The following is a 14,534-nucleotide window of genomic DNA, read 5'->3' on the forward strand; positions in this document are numbered from 1 at the left end:
TCATCTTACCTGGCTGCCCAGCTGTCTTTCTTTACCTTCATAAACCCAGCTTACTCCCACAGCTCTCTATCTCTTTTTCTGTAGACCCCACCACTATCAACCCCAATCAAATGCATATTACCTTGGAATATTCAAAAGATTTTTCCATATGTTACAACATCCCTGCAAGGTAAGTCAGCATTATTATTGACACTATTGATTTGGAATGTCAGGACACAGTCACCGCTGGCTGCAAAAGCACTGCCTTCCAAGACAGTGTTGGGATTCCATTCCACCCTTTGCTGCAGACATGGGATTGTTACATGTCACATGTCTGTTTACATTCCAGCACAGATTGCTGGCGTGAGTGGAACTTCCGCTCTGTATTGCTTTTGTTTTTAGTCTCTCTCTGAGAAGACGGCAAGGAGAGATGCCATGTTTTCTTTGTCCTGATTTATGTATAATAAATGCATAGTTTAGTATGTGTCTACAGCCTCAAGCCTCTTCTGTTGCGTAGTTTACACTCTTGAGTAAAGTGTGCTCACGTTTGCAAGCTTGAGTCACTGATGTACGCTGGAGCAGAGGTTGATGGATCTCTGCAGCGGTAAGGCTAAGGGGAGACACTCCAGCTGGGGCCAAGCCAGCTGGTTTTTCGACCCCCCCAATTCCGACAGACAGATGAAGTGCTTTCCCCCTCAAATGGAGAATCAGCATTCAGTTCCACTACAATGAATTGTTTGTATTGCACTCTTATGAATGTCCATGCATAAGTAAATCCTTTCAAGTTGACTGGTTTACTCCCAGGAAACTGGGGGTAGGAGTACAGCCTTCAAGGACTATTCCACAAGATCTGAAATATTCAAGGTATATTCAGTTCAATGCAGACTGTCTACCCCTAGCATGCCCGTTAGTTCTCCCATGTCCAGGAGTCTTTCACCATATGCAGCTGAACGTTTTTCTCAGTAAATTTGGAGTTACCTGGAGCTGGGAATATTGAAAAAAGAAATTTGCTAACACTAGTAAAACTGCTTTTCATGATCATGGGTACTCCCCTGCCAGGTAAATCTTGTAGTAAGGTTAAAACTTAATGGGAAATGATATATAATGAATTGAAAAAGATGTTTAAAATAACATTTGTAACAAACTCCAGAAGCTTTCCTTTTGGGAATTATAGGGACAGAACTACCCAAACTGTATAGAAACTTATTCATGTATGCGACTGCAGCGGCAAGAAAGTTACTGGCCCCAAAATGGAAAGAAGAAGAAGTCTTAGCAAAAGAAGAATGGATACAAAAACTTATGGAATATGCAGAAATGGCAAAACTTATCGGAAAAATAAGAAATCAAGATAACAAACTTTTTAAAATAAAAGAATGAAAATAGTTTATTGAATATTTACAGATATAAACAGATAAAAACACTGGCAGGATTATTGTAATAACCTGCAGTTTTATAAGAGTATATATTTGAAGAAGATGAATAAATGAGCAAATTAATTTAAATATGCAGAAAATATGAAAAATAAATTTAAGGAACCGCAGAAGGAGGGGGAAGGAAGTCAAGTTTTGAAATGTTGAAGTGATTGTAAAGTTATTGAAATGTATAAGATTGAAAGTCATAAATAAAAATAAAATAAACTGCTTTTCAAACCATTCTCAGACACCTTTCTATGGTTTTTCAGATATGGGCAGTTCCCATCATCCCCTATCCTTTCTTTCCATGCCTCCTGCTAGCTCCTACTTTTTCATTTCAACTACCGGTTGCAGTCCCTGCCACTTCTGATTTTCCCTTCTTTTATTGTTAAAAAAACCTTGTGTGTTTGGTGCTGCAGCACAAACACAGCGTGGCAAGTGCACCTAGGAGGTGAATTTAACTTGCATCCTGGAGGGTGGCTTATAAATGATTATTTTTGGTAGAACAGAATGGTTTGTATGGAACCTCAATTGAAGCCTATAGGAAACTGCATCCCTATAGAGGCATAGGAACGTGGAGTCTATGTTCCAGAGCTACTGCAATGGCGTGTGTCACAGTAAATGTATGGTTCCTAGATGTAGAAAAATCAGAATGAATCAGAGAATTATCAGGTTGGAAGGGACCCTGAGGATCATCTAGTCCAACCCCCTGCAATGAAGAAATATAGAGCTCTTCCATATGGGAATTGAACCTGCAATATTGGTATTGTCAGCATCATCCTCTGACCAACTGAGCTATCCAGGTGAGGCTGTATTCTCCCTAATATCCCAATTCTATATCTGTAAGATGCTTTTTCATATGGAAGAACATCCATAAATGATACCTCATTTGTAGTCTGAGATGGTCCATCCCATTTTACTACTTTAACATTTAGCTACCTCATTTCGGCCTCTTTTATGCTTATTTTTTTTGGTGGGGTGGAGTGAGTTAGGTTTTCACTTTTATGTACAGTATATATTATAGATGAGCTTTCTAGGTTCATCTTTTTCTGGTATTTATACTTTGTTCTAATGTTTGCTTCTTCTAAGATGCTTTGGGTCACTTTTAGTGAAAACGAATGACTAATAAATGCACTAAATAATGATATAAGTGTTTTTCGCTACGTATGTAGGTGTGGCCTTGGAAATCTAAGCAAAATTTAGAAAGAAGACAAAAAAGTATGCTACTTCAAATGCACATGTACCCAAACACAATTAACACCAGCTACCAAAATGCAGTCAAAACTAGAATGGTAACACCTCTCCTTGGAAATGCTCAAGCTCAGCCATATTATAAATCTCTGGATTCCATCTCTCTTTTCTTTCATGCTGTACATGGCCTACTCTAAACCCATCCATCAGAAATATGGGTACGATGAAGAAACAGTTGGTTTTTTTAAGTGTCTCTATTCTGTGGCCTAGGGGATGCGGGTGGCGCTGTGGGTTAAACCATGGAACCTAGGACTTGTCGATCAGAAGGTTGGCGGTTCGAATCCCCACGACGGGGTGAGCTCCCATTGCTCGGTCCCTGCTCCTGCCAACCTAGCAGTTCGAAAGTATGTCAAAGTGCAAGTAGATAAATAGGTACCACTCTGGTGGGAAGGTAAATGGCGTTTCCGTGCGCTGGCCTGGTTTGCCAGAAGCGGCTTAGTCATGCTGGCCACATGACCCGGAAGCTGTACGCCGGCTCCCTCGGCCAGTAAAACGAGATGAGCGCTGCAACCCCAGAGTCAGTCATGACTGGACCTAATGGTCAGGGGTCCCTTTACCTTTACTCTGTGGCCTACAAAGCAGCTGTATTGTTATGAAATAAACAACTCAGAATTATTTCATGGGAGGGCGGTGGTTGTCTGGAAAAAGGTGGCGGCCTTAACAACAAAGGACACTTTAGCCCATGAAGAAACTGGCTCTATGAGTCCGAGGCAGCCATTTGTCAAAGTGCAATTTCTTGATATTCTTAAACGGTAAATCCATTGACAGCAAAATGATGCCATCCACAGGAAAGGATAGATCTGTGAAATTATTCTTGGGCAAGAAAGATACCATTAATAAATATAAGGAAATAACAATCTGATATCCCTATTCTTTCACGATGGCAGATTTCATTGTTAGATGAAAAGATTTAAGAGCATATTCTGGCTAAATCAATGCACACTTGCAGCTGCTTTCTAATATACATGATGAAACCTTGTTCACCCTTGATTGGGTTTACCTTTGCAGATCCATTAGTCATGGGAGGAAAATTATTGTTTTATAGCATGCAGCCTAAAGGAATTCAGATGATCTTTCTAAAGGTGACTGGGCAAAACACTGTTCTCTGAAACACCTACTTCCATCACACCGAGGTTGCTTAGCACCCAAGGTTGCTTAGGTCTTACTCCAGTAGTCCACTTGACAATGTTGTTCCAGTCCCATGTTCCAAGAAATATATGTAACTATTTATTTATTTATTTTTTTGGGGGGGGGAGAGATTTATAGGTGAATAGACTGCATAAAGAGCACACAGGAATGGTGGGGGCAGATAATAGTCCCTCTTATACTCACAAACTATGTGAGTGTTATAGGATCACAATGATTCAGATCATTACTGGTAAGTTGTATATTGACTTGGGGGACTCAACTTGCCTCTGTTTCTCTACCTATTAACTGTTGTACTAACTCAGGTTCCTGGAGTACACATAGCAAGAGAGTAAAAATTAATTAGTTTTCATAAGGTATTGGGAATTTTTTTACGGAGACTCAAAGGCTATTCTCAACAGACCTTCAAAATGTTATTAAACGGGCTCATACAATTGACTGTAGAAAGGCTGTACAGACTTAAAAGATTAATAACTCTATGCCTTCTCACAGCTCTTACTGAGAGAGCCTTGTATTGTCACCGGAGAGCCCAAAGTTTCCCTCTGTTTATTGAAATTAAATTACACCTTTCCCTAATGATAAATTTAAGCTGCTCAAACCTCCAAGCCAGACTAATTTATTTGTTCAGTCAGTGTGCCATTCATCTCACTATTGAAGCTCTGGAATTAAAACTTGTCAGCTGCCATCAACACCTGACCTCCTCTCCCTGGAAAATACCGAATCTGGTCCACTGGGCCTCTGAAGCAAAACTGCCAAAAGCAACCACTCTCCTCGGAGAGCCAAAACAGAGTTTTCAGCAGGTAAATAATCACTTGGAGAGCACTGAGAAAAAAATACCATCGAGGTTGAGCAAGGAGATGGAATGTCATGTACAGAGTAAATTAAAATGGAACTGTTGGGTTAGTGACACTCCTTGAGGAAAACAAAAGATGGCAGATACCTGCCAACTTCAATAAAGAAGTCTGAAGTAATTGTAACATGGACTGTTCTTACATACCTTGCCAGTGTGCAGCTTCTTGAGTTCAAGAGACAGGTGTGGTCTCTTATAAAGCCCTTGACTTTGGGCCAATACTGGGGATGAATTTCTTTCCCCAGCCTTGGGTTAAGAAGAAGAGTTTGGATTTGATATCCCGCTTTATCACTACCCGAAGGAGTCTCAAAGCGGCTAACATTCTCCTTTCCCTTCCTCCCCCACAACAAACACTCTGTGAGGTGAGTGGGGTTGAGAGACTTCAGAGAAGTGTGACTGGCCCAAGGTCACCCAGCAGCTGCATGTGGAGGAGCGGAGACACGAACCTGGTTCCCCAGATTACGAGACTACCGCTCTTAACCACTACACCACACTGGCTGTGATGTAATGGAATGCTCATAAACTTTCTGACTGCCCAAGATGAATTTATATACAGTGGTACTCGGGTTACAGACGCTTCAGGTTACATATGCTTCAGGTTACAGACTCCGCTAACCCAGAAATAGTACCTCGGGTTAAGAACTTTGCTTCAGGATGAGAACAGAAATCGTGCTCCAGTGGCGCGGTGGCAGTGGGAGGCCCCATTAGCTAAAGTGGTGCTTCAGGTTAAGAACAGTTTCAGGTTAAGAACGCACCTCCGGAATGAATTAAGCACTTAACCCAAGGTACCGCTGTACAGTAGTACCTTGGATCTCAAACGCCTTGACTCCCAAACAAATCGGCTACCGAATGATCAAAACCCAGAAGTGAGTGTTCTAGTTTTTGAATGATTTTCGGAACCCGAACGTCCATCGTTGCTTCCGATTGGCTGCTGGAGCTTCCTGCAGTCAATCAGAAGTCGTGTTTGGGTTTCCAAACGTTTTGGAAGTTGAACAAACTCCTGGAACGAATTCCGTTCGACTTCCAAGGTATGGCTGTACAGTGGTACCTCGGGTTACATATGCTTCAGGTTACACACGCTTCAGGTTACAGACTCCGCTAACCCAGAAATATTACCTCGGGTTAAGAACTTTGCTTCAGGATGAGAACAGAAATCGTGCTCCGGCGGCGCGGCAGCAGCAGCCACGGGAGACCCCATTAACTAAAGTGGTGCTTCAGGTTAAGAACAGTTTCAGGTTAAGAATGCACCTCCGGAACGAATTAAGTTCTTAACCTGAGGTACCACTGTATTGATTTTCTTACATTTATATTCCACCTTTATTCCATTATGAAACCTACAGCAGCATTCATGTGGTTCCCAGGCAGTCATCCATCCAAGTACAGATTTTCCCATATCCTCCAACATTTCTCAGATGAAAATAGAGACATCCTATTTAATAATAATAATAACAATAATGATAACAACAATAATTTTTAAACATTAATCATTTTTTCAAAAAAAACCTTCCCTTTACAGGGCTGTTTTCTAAAGGTTGTAGAGATACTTATCTCTTTGGCTCGGCGGTCACATAACTCCATACCGTTCAACACTTCTCTGATTAAAGTAGGGGTATCCTAAGGAAAAGTGGGACATTCTGGGATGCAATCAGAAACCAGGATGCCTTCTCTAAATCCAGGACTGTCCCTGGAAAATAGGGACACTTGGAGGTTCTGCAGATCCAGACCTGCTTAGCTTCACCAAGTGGGTGATATCCTGGGACCAGCTTATTTGAGAGAGATTGTTACATACCTTGTTTGGGGGAGATGGAAGTTCAATGTAGATATGAAAGAAATATCATAGGATCTGTGAGCTATTGACACAAAGAAAGGAATGAGGCAAGGGGCTGATCGCAGGAAGCTGAGTGAGCAAATGATCCAACAAAAAGGGAAGTTAAGATAGGGAGCAGGCAGGCAGAAGAAATACCTGAGAAATTAGATTGTATAATGTTGGAGGGAATTAGGACAAAGAGACAGTACGACTACATAACGGTTCTGCTGTGATCATCACCTGAAATGAGAGACACGTCCTTACAAGATAATGAACTAGGGAGATAGCACTCGCAACCATAACTGAAAGAAGCTGAACCGACTGCAATGTGAAACCTGTCATGTCCCATAATTATCTAAGTGCAATCCTATACATGCCAACTCAGACATCTCACTGAGTTCAATGGGACTTACACCCAAGTACTGTACTGAGTTTTCAATCTAAGTTATCTATTGCTCATTCCTAACTTGCGGTGTTTAATGAAGTCAACAATTGCAAAGGGATTGGGAGCTGATAAGGTTCAGAGACCAAAGAGGCAGGGGTGTGTGTGTGTGTGTGTGAATTCCACATATTGGCATGAAACTGCCTGTTAGAACTTTGGCAGTGCATGCCTAGTTATTTCTAAGAAGTTATTAGGAGATGCCAGCAAGCAATTCTTTGAATTTATGTAGTTGCAAAGCAGTGGGCAAAATAGCAAGCTAGTGATCTAAAAAAATGTAAGAATTTATATGCCAGTGACATGTCGAGGAGTACCTGGTTGCCAAGGTAAGCCTGCATTTTTAAGTGGGGCTCATCAACATAAAGTGTTTATTTACAGCCTTGGCATTAAAGTGCATAGCCAGACAACTGTTGGATTATTTATAAGCTAGATAAAACGCCGGCATGTGAAAGCTGGATATAGGAATTTTAGTTCTAAATGTGGACCATAAATAAGAAACTAGGTCTTATATTTTAAGGAAAGCTGGTACCGTTCTTGTCCTTGAAGAAAAGAACTAAAGAAATTGTACTGTATGATACTATTAAAAGTCTGGATCTAGGTCGTCTCTATCTTTTTATCACTTTCCTATATTTGGCGGCATAGGATAGCCACCAATCAGTTCAGATTTCCTAGATGATGAAGACCAGGTAAGGGTCAACTTACCTGGCTAGCTCTCCCAACTCTTATTTTCTCTCTCTCTCTCAAACTGTGACCTGTAACGTGCTCCAGAGTGGCTGGGGCAACCCAGTCAGATGGGGGGGGGTACAAATAATAAGATTATTATTATTTGGTTAGAAGAGTTGTATTGAGGAGAGGTGGGTTAGCTAAGCTTTTCCCCTTCACCTCTTTCCCAGTCTGAACTGCTCCCTCCAAAGCTATTGTTACTCTGTTGTAGGGAGGAAAGACAGATATGTGAAACCAGCAAGGGGAGATCTGCATTATCCAAATGGAATATTAGTGCTCATTAGTTCGAAAGCATGTCAAAGTGCAAGTAGATAAATAGGTACCACTCCAGCGGGAAGGTAAACGGTGTTTCTGTGCACTGCTCTGGTTCGCCAGAAGCGGCTTAGTCATGCTGGCCACATGACCCGGAAGCTCCCTCGCCAGTAAAGTGAGATGAGCGCCGCAACCTCAGAGTCGGCCATGACTGAACCTAATGGTCAGGGGTCCCTTTACCTTACAACTGACATTGTCAAAATGATTCCCCCCCTTTAGCTTTCCTCCCTCACTGCTATTCCTTTCTTTGGTTTATTTTTGGCATTTTTAAACCTAACAAGTGACAACAGGGTTCTCTCTCTCTCTCTCTCTCTCTCTCTCTCTCTCTCTCTCTCTCTCTCTCTCTCTCTTAAAAAAGGGAAACAATATGTGACCTCCTGGTAAAGCAAAAATTCGATCTTAGGCAAAGATCACAAAATGACCCTGATTGTCGCCAGATTCTGCGCACAGATCTGTAGGTGCAGACCACCCCCTGATTCAAACTAGTTGGTTAAGAAAACTCCAAAACTCGGATCCACTGGCTATTCTGGGTCATTTCTCTATGGTAGTCTATCTTAAGTTTTTATGTGTTTATATGCCTACTGCATTGCTAAACTTAAAATCCATTGCTGTACAGTGGTACCTCTGGATACAAATGGGATCCGTTCCGGAGCCCCGTTCGCATCCTGAAGTAAGCGCAACCCGCGCCTATGCGTCTGCACATGTACGGGGCACGATTTGCTGCTTCCACGCATATGACGTCATTTTTGACCGTCTGCGCATGCGTGAGTGGTGACACCCAGAAGTAATGTGTTCCGTTACTTCCGGGTTGCCGCGGAGCACAACCTGAAAGCGCTCAACCTGAAGCAACTTCAACCCGAGGTATGACTGTATATTGTTTTAAATGTTTGTTTTGTTTTTGGGATTGTAGTTCCATTTGTGTTTCACAAGCTGGTCTTCGACCGTAATAATAAATTATTATTACAGTGGTATCTCGGGTTAAGTACTTAATTCGTTCCGGAGGTCCGTACTTAACCTGAAACTGTTCTTAACCTGAAGCACCACTTTAGCTAATGGGGCCTCCTGCTGCTGCTGCGCCGCTGGAGCACGATATCTGTTCTCATCCTGAAGCAAAGTTCTTAACCCGAGGTACTATTTTTGGGTTAGCAGAGTCCGTAAAATGAAGTGTATGTAGCCTGAAGCGTATGTAACCTGAGGTACCACTGTATTATTATGTGAAAAACAATTTTTGTGCAGTTAACAGCAGAGGGGTAGACCAACTTATTGTGGGAGTGGGACAAAACAACTTCCTGCTATCTTGCTCAGGAATTCTTCTGGAATTCAGTATATCCCAGCTGCATTGCAGGAAGTAAAGATATGGTCGAAGAGAAGTGGTACTCTGATTACACTGGTGGCTCAGTGGTACAGCACATGTTCACTCCCCGCCCCCACTTTTTTTTTGGAAGAAGCGCTTCTAAACTGTTTAATGTTTCAGTATCTTTAAATGTGCGAAAGTTCCCAGATTCAATCCCGGGCAACGTCAGCTATCTGAAATCCTGAAAAGTTGCTACCAGAGTAGACAATACTGAGCTATGTGAACCTCAGCAAGGCCAAGATGGGGGAGGAGGTGTCTGGGCATTGCAGGACCCCCATACACATTGCCCAGGCTTGTGCTAATGCAGAAAAACAACGTGGGAGGTAGCTGTTACAAGTTCCCAGTCTCTGCAGCCACAGCAGGTGCCGTGATTCTCCAGTGGGTTGACTTCACCCCCAGAGGTGCACTCCATTGTCTCTCGAGACAGACAGATGCCAACACAACACACGCACAACACACACAGAAGGACTAATAGTCTGATTCAATAAAAGTCAAGCTTCCTGTTGTTATAGGCTTGGGGGTGGGACTGCCCTAAACTCTAGAAATTAATAAATGGTAGGATTTTGATTATTTGGGATATAAAAGGAGAAATACAAGCTGGAGTTAGCCTACTCAAAATGACCTGGCCAAGTTAGGGCCATGAATACAACCCTGTATCGGGACGTTTTTAATGTTTGTTATTATATTATGTATTTATATGTGTTGGAAGCCACCCAGCGTGGCTGGGGCAAATGCATGGGGTATAAACAATAAAATTATTGTTGTTATTGTTAATAATAATAATAATAATAATAATAATAATAATGCAGGGCCATGGGCCACTATGCTGAGGTGTCGACAGAGACAGGGAATTTGGAAGTTTGCCAGGGTAACTGGATGTGAGGTGACAGGCAAAGAGTGCCTTTAGCGAGGTGTGCTGAGAAGAAGAAGGGAGAAGAAAGAGATCCATCTTGGGCAGGCTGGCTGAAGGCAGGCTGGGACAGATGCCTTTGACTCAAGTGCTGCACTGCTGTGGGAGACAAGACCCTCTTGAAATGACCATGCATGCTGTAAGATCTGGACTCCCTCCAACTAAATTCAAGTGTAAATATGTGAATGAATAATATTTCTTAAATCTATGACAGTCTCTACTGTGTCTAAGCAGCACATGCGCTAGCTGAGGGTCAAGTCCCCTGGAATCCTGTGCACAGCTCAGCAGGAATCGGGGTGGCCTGTAACAAGATGTTCCTAGAACACAGAGTATAAATGCAGACCGGGTGATGTTTATAGTTTTCTGGTCCTTCTAGGTCCAGACGCACATCATTCACCTTATGTATTCTCTATATTCATGCCCATTTAGGAGACAAGGTGTCACCAGTTTTTAAGTGATGATGCACAAGCAAACTATGGCCTCTGCATTAAGCCAGAATATGCTTGATGGCCTTTAGCAGCCCTTCAGTTCTTTCAGCAGCATTATTATGGGATAACTGGAGAACTGCTCTAACCAGACTTGATTATCACACTCAATATACCTCATTTTAATTGGCCTCTGACAATTTATCCTGGATCCCGTAACCCCCACGCAACCGCGGATTGCTAATTACCACATATAGTCACATGCTGCATTACTCATCTATTTGAACACCTGTAGCTCTGACATTCCCATTAACGTTGATCATAAATGTCACAACTGTCAGATTTACAGTCTCCAGGCCCAGCAGGCAGCCCAATTCTTCACTCGTTCCTTCAACACTCATGGCTGTTGTGTCAAGGAGCAGGATGAGTAACCCGCCTATCAGAAATACATAGGCAATTTCTTAGCACTGGAAAACAACAACAATGCATGCTGAAACCTTTTAAGCTTTCTCGTGAGATTACGCTTGGCTTGTTTAAAATATTAATACACCAAGAAGGGTTGCATTCTGTAAAAGGATGCAAATCCATCTCTACCATAGGACAAAAATACCCAAATGCACCTGTCTCCAATATCTTGCCCAATTCATCCTCGAAAAGCTGCCTTCGACTGCTCTACGGTGCGCCCCCTGCTCATCAACTCTGAGGGATTGTTCCTTGAATTTCTCTGCTGCGTCCATAATGAAGCTTTACTCTGCCCTCCAGAGACCAATTATTTATTTTATTTATGAAATGTCTACACTTGCTTCTCCTCAGACAGTGCCCGAGGCAGTTTACGTCAATAAAATAATTATGCAAAATATGATCAAGCGCACATTAAAAACACACATTAATAATACGGTGTTTTTTCCCCAAAATGAAAAAAACAGAAACAAAACCCACAACAAACAGCAGAGTACATGCAAAATCTATTTGAACACCAAGGCGCTTCAAAAGCAAAAGGCCTAATTTAGCTCAGACTGTTTCATACTCAGATCCCACTCCCGGTATTTAGCCCACTGGGATCAGAAATTAGGCTCTTCAAGTACAGGGCTGGGCACACCACCCACAAATCTGTTGGTGATTTGCAGTAGATCACTAAGGACAGGGATGACCCTCTATGTGTGTTTATCTCATCCACAGGGCTCTCCCCAGGCCATCTCACCCCCTCACTGGCTCAGCTCTGCACCTTGCTCAAGAGCTTTCAGAATATGTCCTTGAACTGTGACAATGCCTTTTGCTTGGATGGATGGATGGAGAAGTGTGTATTATGGGAATGTAGAAACTTATGGTTCTAGATAGCTGCAGTGGCAGGTGCCAGCACAAGCCCTTCTAGTGTAATGGGACTTTCCAACCCTGTCTTTCCCCTGTGTACCTCCACACACCCCACAAATGGGCTCTAGGAGATGAGGATAACCTCCCGGAACAGGGTGTAAAATAGGAGAGGGGTTATTGTTCTGTCTGGAAAGCAGAAATGCGTGTGCTGGCAGAACTAGTATAATAGTGCAATGTTCCCCTCTGACTAGAATGTATGCCTATTTTACTAAGTCATGGACTAGGGCTGTGCAACTGTCCGGATTCTGAATATGAAGGCAAGGCATTTATGTTGAAGCAAGGCCCTTGCAAGGCAACCTCCCCCCAATCATAGAATCAGAGAGTGGGAAGGGACCCCAAGGCTCATATAGTCCAACCCCAGTCAATCCGAATAGAAGTAAGGCATCTAGAGATAGGACTGGCCCAAGACATTTAGACACCTGAGGTGGACCCCAAAATGGCGCCCACCTCCCAGCCAGGGAAGAAGGCATGTGGGCAGAAGTACACCAGAAGCAAGGGGGAATAAAGATAGACATAGTTCTTCATCCCCTGTGGATCCTGCTGCCTGAGGGAATTGCCTCAGCCTTGCCTCATGGGTTGGCTGGCCCTGGGAGGGACCCATCAGCAGAATGGGAGGCCATTTTCAATGATGCCTCCTCTCCTCTACAACCTTGTGCCCCTTCAAAATCTGCTCTAGAGGGTTGAGGGAAGCATTGGATACCAGGATATTAAGTGTGAGAGTTATGGTGTGTTATGAATTTCAGATACAGGCAATGTTATTAGATGAGCCTACTTGTAGGGTTGAGAGGGGCAGTAAAACTTTTATATACAGTGCTACCTCAGTTTTCTAACGTCTCCGTTGACGAACATTTTGGTTTTCAAACACCGCAAACCCGAAAGTAAATGCTTCGGTTTTCAAACTTGCCTCGGAAGTCGAACATGCCTCGCAGTTTCTGTAGAGTTTTCCATATTGAGTTTTCCGTATTGAGGCTTCTGTACTGAGTTTTTGGTTTTCGAACGTTTCAGAACTCGAACGGTCTTCCGGAACAGATTACGTTAGAAAACCGAGGTACCACTGTATATATATTGTAACCATCCCGTGGTTTGTTTTTAAGAAAATAAGTTTAGAGAATGGACCTAGTAGAAAGGCCGACATTTAGTCAAAGTCACATTTGTTTTCTCCCCACCTCCTCCTCTAGTTGAAAAAGAAAGAATGAATTTGCCAGGCCTTAAACAATTATCATCCACCTTTTGCACCTCACAAGTTCACCATAGAAGAAGCAGCCTTAACAAGTTGGATTTCAGCAATGTAAAACTGTGCCAGCCTCACTTACATTCTGTTCACTAGCTGGGAGAAGTCGCTCACCAATTTTCCTATTAAAATGTCTATAGAGAACTTTATCTCTGAGGATGTGGCTGGTTGCACCTGCTTCTACAACAACTACATTTTTATTATAGCATGTTCTTTTGCCTTTAAAGTGTCACAATGGTCTTCTATTGTTTCTGCTGTGACAGAACAACATGGCTGCCTCCCTGAAAGTTGTTGAAGAAGGAGGCAAAAGTAGTAACTGGAGACTTCTAAGGATGGATGATTCTCTTCCTTTAGTCATCCAACTTAAGAGTTCTTCTCAAGTGACACCCAGCCTAATACTAAACTGTCACTCGTCATATTGAAATTCTTTGAACTTCCTTCAAAATGTGAATGGATACTTCGACCAAACAAGGTCCTTCTATATTTGCCTTCAATTTTCACTTCAGGTGAAATTTGGTGACAATCTAAAGTATCAGTAAAGCCTCAGGGGGAATTCTGCAACACATGACCAAATTGTTTTCTGTTGTTTTTTTTTATAAAATTTTTATTGGATTTTCACATTTTTATAGACAGACACACACACAAACACAAAACAAAACATATACAATTTCATCTCTTACTTTCTTTACCCTCTTTCATTGACTTCCCCACATCTCCCCTTCCCACATCCCAATTTCAATAGTTAATTCAGCAAGTTATTTCCTCTTCTCTCTATTATATTATTATTATCTGTTCATAATATTTAACAGTTTTTATTAAGCTCAATTTTACTTATCCAATTTTAACACATTAGCTCCTTTCTCTAAGGTCGACCTAAATTCTCTCCCACGAATTCCTCCCTTTTTATATTAAACAAAAACATATCCAAATTAAAAGATCATAAATCATAAATTTTTACTATTCTACTCTCCCCCTCCCTCCCTGGCCCGGTTTCTGTCCCTTCCCAAGTCAATATCCTAAAGAGACAGTTTCAGCCCGGATTTCTGACATCCGAGGCTCTTAGGCCCCAGTTAGTCTCTCTCCATCGGTTTTGTTGCTTGTTGGCCTTCAATTCTCGAGGAGGTTGTGTCCCAAACTCCCTATTCTTTCCTTCCACCAAACCAGTCAGTAGCAATTGCTGCCAAGGATCTGCCCGTCTCCCATACTCAAATTTAACGAAGAAGTCCCAATCATACTTGTTTGTTCTTTTGTAATCCAGGATCTCAGATATTCCAGGGGCTTCTTCCTCTATCATTCTCTCCTTTTGCAGATTTGTAGTCCACTG

At 42.3% G+C, this 14,534-nt stretch overlaps 1 protein-coding gene across 11 annotated transcripts in view; it reads right to left on the bottom strand.

Moving 5' to 3' along the window:
- HS6ST3 (heparan sulfate 6-O-sulfotransferase 3) overlaps positions 1-14,534 on the bottom strand; it is a 214,395-nt gene that overhangs the window by 15,328 nt on the left and 184,533 nt on the right. For 2 of the 11 annotated variants that reach the window (XM_081908232.1, XM_081908231.1), the window contains exon 3: positions 6,428-6,488. The exons of the other annotated variants lie outside the window; for them this stretch is intronic. The gene's annotated coding sequence lies outside the window, so the exon portion shown is untranslated. The remainder of the gene's footprint in view (positions 1-6,427; positions 6,489-14,534) is intronic. 11 annotated transcript variants of the gene reach the window in all.

The sequence above is a fragment of the Podarcis melisellensis genome, assembly GCF_964234715.1.
Source record: "Podarcis melisellensis genome assembly, chromosome: 4".
Taxonomy (NCBI): Eukaryota; Metazoa; Chordata; class Lepidosauria; order Squamata; family Lacertidae; genus Podarcis; species Podarcis melisellensis.